Here is a 6,255-nt window from a genome sequence, read left to right on the forward strand (position 1 = left end):
TGGAAAATAGTTCATTAAATATAACAGCTCTTGAAGCTATTCCAAAGTCATTTATAATGTATATACAGTAAACTATTTTTGGACCCAGTCTAGGCCCCTGAGGAATACCTTAGAGGCGTACACTATAACTAATAATGATGATGTATCTTCTCTCAGCTTCAATATTTGTTTTCTGTTTTTCAAGCAAATTTCCATTCGGTTCAAAACGACCCCGTTAATCCTCTTCCAATTAGTTAATCTAAATATTCCATCCATCCATTTTCTACCGCTTTTTCCCTTTTGGGGTTGCGGGGGGCGCTGGCGCCTATCTCAGCTAAAATCGGGCGGAAGGCGGGGTACACCCTGGACAAGTCGCCACCTCATCGCAGATGAAAACATATCGATATCCTTTTTTGAGCTACACATTTAATATGTTACAGTTGAAAAAGTTGAAAACACGTGTCATAGAGTTCTGATATGAACATTCCAAAGAAATCTAACTTTCAGATTGATTGCTAGACAATGTTTGAAAAAAAAACTGAGTTGACTTGCACCAACTAAATAATATGAAATGTAGGACTGTCATTTTAGAACATGCTCATCAGGAATTGAAATATAATTGAGAAAAAAACCTGCTGGTTGAATGTATTCAGGTAGTCATCAGCTCATTAATGAAGTGGGACAACGTGCACCGGGCTTCACGGTGGCAGAGGGGTTAGTGCGTCTGCCTCACAATACGAAGTTCCTGCAGTCCTGGGTTCAAATCCAGGCTCGGGATCTTTCTGTGTGGAGTTTGCATGTTTTCCCCGTGAATGCGTGGGTTCCCACTGGGTACTCCGGCTTCCTCCCACTTCCAAAGACATGCACCTGGGGATAGGTTGATTGGCAACACTAAATGGTCCCTAGTGTGTGAATGTGAGTGTGAATGTTGTCTGTCTATCTGTGTTGGCCCTGCGATGAGGTGGCGACTTGTCCAGGGTGTACCCCGCCTTCCGCCCGATTGTAGCTGAGATAGGCGCCAGCGCCCTCCGCGACCCCAAAAGGGAAAAAGCGGTAGAAAATGGATGGATGGACAACGTGCACCAAGTTCCAAACACAACAGGGCCTGTATAGTATACACTAGACATGGTGTTCATTCACATGACCTTTGAACTTTGCCACATAGAATGAAATTAATGCCCCACAACACCTTTAAACCTCCATATTCATCTCTCCTATGATTTATTCACCTGTTTGTTTATTGTGTTCAATATTTTAAATTAAACATATTTTTAAAACATTTTGTGTCCAGTGATGAAGTTGCCGACTTTTTCCAGCAGGAGGCAGTGCAGGACAGACAAAAATCAATGTTAATGTTTCGAGAATGAACTCAAATGTATGAATGTGTTAGTGTGATGTAAATACATTTTGGATTGTCAGTATAAGTGTTGTATGATGTAAATATGTATAAAAGACTGTGTCTCGCTGTATTACTCAGGCTGCACTACAGTGTCTATTCACAGGCGCGATCCCACTACTGAGCGGTACGGGGGCTTTGACCTGCTCCGTTTCCGACCTGGGCCGGTGCACCCCTCCTTAGACGACCTGGTAGTCCCGAGCTCCCCCAGGAGCACCATATCGGCACCGAACTTAGTGCGGACACCCGATCGACATAGTCCACTGCAGCTCCGAACTCCTGAGCTCAAACGATCCTCCAACCTCAGCCTCCCAGTAGGTTGGATTACAGGCGCGCGCCACCGCACCCGGCGAGCAAAATTCTCACTAATGCTCCTTTTTTACTTGCACATTAGTGACGTCACCGGGAGGTATGGTGACTTGCAGGATAGGATAGACTTTTATTTATCTCACAATGGGAAAATTATGTGGATGTAGTGCAGATTTTCACTTACAGTAATCAAAGTAAAAATGTAATGAAAAAAAATGAGCAATAAACGATTTCACTATGAATAATACTACAACAAAAACAGTATCTGAGAACAGTGGAAAATGTTTTGCACACCCGGAAAAAAAGCACAGTAATTATTTCCCACGCAACCTTTTGAAGTTCTTAATATTATGAATCAGTATTTGTTACATTTGACAACAAAACAATTCTGACAGTCTTGTACAGAGTAAAATACTTTTTTTTTTACTACTTCAGAACAATGCACATTGACGAACGATCTGATTTATAAATTGCAAATGGGGAAGATTATAGCATGTTGTCCCAAAACAGAAACACAGAAGGACAATATTTTGTTAATAACACAGACAAATTTAAAAAAATAAAAGAAGTCAATGAGGGAACCTTCAAGAAATAGTTTAAGATGCTTATATTTCTACTACCTGTAAAGTCATACAACTACATAAAGTATTTGGTTCAAGTCAACTCCCAGATATAAGAACATAGTTGAGGTTAAAGGTCATCTTTGTTGGCAGATGTTTTCAAAGTTTCAATCTTTCACCATTTTTGCTGATGATAAAAAGGGAAGGTATTAGAGGTCGCCATACCTCCGTTGACGTCACTAAAGTACAAGCAAAAAAAGCAGCATTAGTGAGTATCTACCTCGCCGGGTGCGGTGGCGCGCGCCTGTAATCCAAGCTACTGGGAGGCTGAGGTTGGAGGATCGTTTGAGCTCAGGAGTTCTGAGCTGCAGTGGACTATGTCGATTGGGTGTCCGCACTAAGTTCGGTGCCGATATGGTGCTCCTGGGGGAGCTCGGGACTACCAGGTCGTCTAAGGAGGGGTGCACCGACCCAGGTCGGAAACGGAGAAGGTCAAATCCCCCAAAACCGCTCTGTAGTGGGATCGCGCCTGTGAATAGACACTGTAGTGCAGCCTGAGTAATACAGCGTGACGCAACCCTTTATACATATTTACATCATACAACACTTATATCAATACTATGTCGTATATATTTACATCACACATATGTAACTTGTCTTGTTTACGTCTGCGTTGCGTGATGGATTTTTTAATACCCACGACCAACACCAGTGTTGCTGCTCAGTTACCAAAATGAAGGTGTTAATTATTGACCCTGATACTGCAACTTTAGAAGCCAGCTGCTTGGGTTCTCCTGGTGCAAATGTACACCTGAGTCTGAGAAATCCCGGGGTCATATTTAACTACACCATGCTTTTTGATGAGCGCATAATAAATATAACCCGCTCCTCCGTTTTCCACCTCAGAGTAAATTCAAAAGACAGATCCATAATATCTCATTCAGAACTAGAAATGATCATTGTCGCTTTTGTTTCCTCATGTCTTGACTGTTGCAATTCACGCTTCACCTGTTTCAACAAAATATTTATAGCTCGCCTGTAATAAGACATAAATTCAATCATATTTCTCCCCTTTAACGTCTTTGCACTGGCTGCTTGTTAATTTCAGGATACAACGCTTATCTATTACTTACAGGTTACATAATGGCAGAGCACCTGCTTACTCTGTAGATGTCACACCTATGGATCATGTTTTGTTTTGGTCATGTTCGGTTTAGTTTTTTGGACATTTAGTTCTGTTTTGCATTTCCTTGTTTGTCTTGTTACCGTGCCAACTCATTAGTTTTCATCTGTCATGTTTGATCATGAGTTTGTATGGCCATACTACCCTGAGCATGCCCAATCTCGTCTCTCTCAAAGCTAAGCAGTGTTTGACTTAGATGGGAGACTGCCTAGGAGTACCAGGTGCTTTTGACCTTTGGACTCTTTAAATTTCCTTTTTTTTTTCCACTACCTGTTTTGTCACCATGACGACCAATCAGTTCACCTGTCTTGTCTCACACCTGTTTGCGCTTATCATGTTCATTATTTAAGCCACATTTACCAGGTAGTCAGTCTGGCAACATCACCTCCTGCACCCATGATATCCATGCTGCTTCTCATTCCCTTGTCTCAATCACAGTAAGTTTTTGTTATTTATGCCATAGTGCAAGTGTTTTGTTTCATGTTTATAGCCTTTGTGCTAGTCTTTTGTTTCGTAGCCCAAGTTTTGTACCTCCTTTGTGAGCGCTTTTTGTTGGTTCCTGTTTTTAGTTTTAGTGTTAAAATAAAGATGTCTTTACCTTCATGCCGTTTCCACTCCATTCGCTTTGCACCTCAGGAAAACAACCCAAGACCAAGTCCAAGCCTGACAGTAGATCTGTAATCTTTTCCTTGTCCTCTTAGGTCACTGCGGTCTGTTTATCAAATTCTACATTTTGTACCTGGCACAAAATTAAGAAATGATGGTGATGGATTCGTTGAGTCATTTGCTCTTAAATGGTGGAATTTGTTCAACTGTGCATTCCTGTAATATTCAATTTCTAATCATTTAAACATATATTTTTCTATTTTATTTGCAATGTGTCTGTTGTTGCATCATGCAATATGCTTGTTTGAATTGTACTAAACCATGTGAATCACTCACTGTATGGGGTGCCGAATGTGAAAATTCAGTCACTTTTCTAACAAATGTATTTCTCACATTTAGCTTACTTTCCTCTCACTTAACACACTTTTCTCACATTTACCTAATTTTTATCACATTTAATTTTAAATTAAATGTTACACACACACACACACACACACACACACACACACACACACACACACACACACACACACACACACACACACATTAAATGTTACCTCTAAATGTTATCTAAAATGATAAATCTAAATCTTAAGAATAAATCTGAAACTAAATCCAATCGATCAATCAAAGTTTACTTAAATAGCTTTTAATCACAAATGTCTCAAAAGGTTGTACAAACCACAATGACATCCTTGGTGCAGATACCACATCAGGGCAAGAAAAAACTTAACCCATTGGGCACAATGAAAAACCTTGGGTGATTGGTGCAATGGATGCCAAGTGGATTTGGTTAATAATGTGAGAGTCCAGTCCATTGGGAGGTCAGCAGGGGATCATCTTGAATGGAGACAAGTCAGCAGTGCAGAGACGTCACCAACTGATGCAAAGAAGAGTGGCCCACCCCGGGTCCCGACTTGAAATAGCTAGCGCTTCCACCATGGAGGCTAATCCGTGGTCACCTGATAATGTCTCCACACAGGAGAGGGGGGCAGAGCAGAGAAGGGAGATGGCAGATCAACTGGTCTAAAAGGGAGTTTATTTAAAGGCTAGAGTATACAAATGATATGATTTAAATGCTTCGACCTCACTATGGACTCTCACATTATTAACCGTATCCACTGGGCATCTATTGCACCCCATACTTGTGAGCTCTTTCTGTAAGCAGTGCTATGTAGATAAATACAATTTATTCACAATAGTTACATTTAATTGTAAAATACACCTGATGATAAACAGGAAATACACATGTAGTCAATATGTTTTGCCTAATATTGAACCACTGTAGAAAATTAAAAGGATACAAAACACAGAATAATGAAATAAAGTTCTTAATGAAGCAATAAATACACCTTTCTGTCGTCAAACGGAAACACCTGTCATGGAGAGTTCATTGGACAAAAAGAAAAGTAGAAAGGCGTGTCCAACACATATAAAGAAACAGGTGTCACAACAATTAATGTAGGGGGCGACATGGAGAGGCAAAGGTTCCACATATTGACGAAACATTAAAAAACAAAATCAGGTATTTTCATGTAACAAACACAATTTGTGTAATTATAACGATAAAACATATGATAAAAATATTTCTAAAACATAATTGACAGCGTTACACCCACCTCTAGAATTACACAACAGCCTGCTTTGCAAGAACAATCCACATGTGTGAACACAAAGGCCATGAAAATATCCAAACAAAATAGCATTAACCAACAGTGTAAGATTCCTATCGAAAATATATGTGAATGAGAAGAATAGACAAGGAGAGGTGCCCTATATATCACTCATATAAAGTCCAAACATTGTGGGTGAATGTGGAAAAATGAGTTTTAAAGAGTGGCTCAGCATAGCTTTCTGCCCAGGGTCGCATATATTGCACGTGAACAATAGCATGGGTGCTCGGTTCGACCCCTAGTATGGACTCAAGTTGAGCCATGGATTCGATTAAGGGGTAGACATGTCTACTGACTCTGCCAAACCGTGAGGTAAGTTGGCCATCAGCATCTGATTCATGAGGTAGATCATCTAGGACGGAATGCATTAAGGCAGGGGTAGGTAGGTAGGTAGGTAGGTAGGTTGATGACTGCATCTAGCTCTTTGATACATTTTAGCTGACATTGGCTAACACGATAAGTAATAATCCAATAGGGGTGATGAATGGATGGTCAGCGCCAAAGAGCTGCGGCCTACCGTCATGACCCCGAACTCCCTTCCCTCTTGCT

The sequence above is a fragment of the Nerophis ophidion genome, linkage group LG09, assembly GCF_033978795.1.
Source record: "Nerophis ophidion isolate RoL-2023_Sa linkage group LG09, RoL_Noph_v1.0, whole genome shotgun sequence".
Classification (NCBI taxonomy): domain Eukaryota; kingdom Metazoa; phylum Chordata; class Actinopteri; order Syngnathiformes; family Syngnathidae; genus Nerophis; species Nerophis ophidion.